Below are 1,373 nucleotides of genomic sequence, written 5' to 3' on the forward strand. Positions count from 1 at the left end.
ACTCTGGCGCCGTCGCATAGGAGCAATTCCTTGAGGTAACGATTTTCAATCTGATATTGTTGGAGATGATTAGCGAATTTCCTAATTAACTGAGGGTCATAGTAGTATTATTTTATTATTATTAGGGGGATAGTGTAGCCTACATTTTGAATTCAATTCATATGTGTTGTTTGTGATTTAAGAAAAAAAAAAGATTCGCAGTGTTATAAGTGATTGAATAATGATTAGTTAATAATTATATAGTGATTGCACAATATGTTGTTAGTAGCTTTGGAGAATTTAATGTTAATGCTTCATTTGGCAGTATGCCAATTCCAGTGGAATATTAATATATTGGCATCAATTATCAATAGTTCTTAGGTAATTATTGGACGATGGTTGCAACTAATTGTGGGTAAATGGTGTGTGATTGGATAATTGTTGGAAATAGAAATTTGGCGACAATGCCAATTTAATGATCTTAGGAATTAAGATTAGATTAAGGTTATAAATATTTTAGGCTTTAAATTGTGGTTAAGGTCACTAGTCTTAGGAATTAATGGATCGATTCCTTAAAAAAAAACAAAATAATAATTGGATTATCATGTTATGATTCAAGTGTGATATATTGAGATAGGTAATTAAATATTAGGTATGTTATATTATATAGATATCGTTAAAGTTATGATATTTGGAGAAATTGGAATTTAACCGTAAGCTTGAAATTTGGAAAATATGATAGTTGAAATGTTAATTGACATCAAGAATTACAAACTTGATTATAAAATTGGGTGAATTTTTAGGTCAAGGTTAAACACGTAAAAGTGAGAGTGTTGAACCTTATTGTGATATATATACTTGCATAGATTGCATCGATTTGGAAGCTCAACGGAGAGGGAAGATTCAAGTTCCGAAGTGATTGTTCGACTATTTGAGGCAAGTGGATTTCTAAACCCTTGTTAAGCGTATGAAATTCGTGTATTTCCTTGTGTGGTATTGAGAATGACTTGGAGACTTGTTGCTTATTTGTTGGTGTTGTATTCCTTGCTGTAAATTGTGTTTTGTTATCAAAATGGTTATCTCTTCATTTTCAATTGAGCATGTCATTTGCATTGTATCTGAGACATGGTTGTGGTAAGAGGATGTACCATTTCGAGGGTCGTATCGCGCGCCGCGATGGATATTATATTTCGAGGGACGTATCGCGCGCCGCGAAGGTTACTATTATCGAGGGTCGTGTCGTGCGCCGCGACAGATGCATGGACAGATATGTCCCCCATGGGTCCCGGACTGAGAGACAGCGGGTGTGTATCGTTAGGGAAGACATGCATCACTATACTTGACATTGCATCTCATGGCATTACACATTTTATTATTGATGAACTTGAACATGT

Source organism: Solanum pennellii, chromosome 8 (genome assembly GCF_001406875.1).
Source record: "Solanum pennellii chromosome 8, SPENNV200".
NCBI lineage: Eukaryota > Viridiplantae > Streptophyta > Magnoliopsida > Solanales > Solanaceae > Solanum > Solanum pennellii.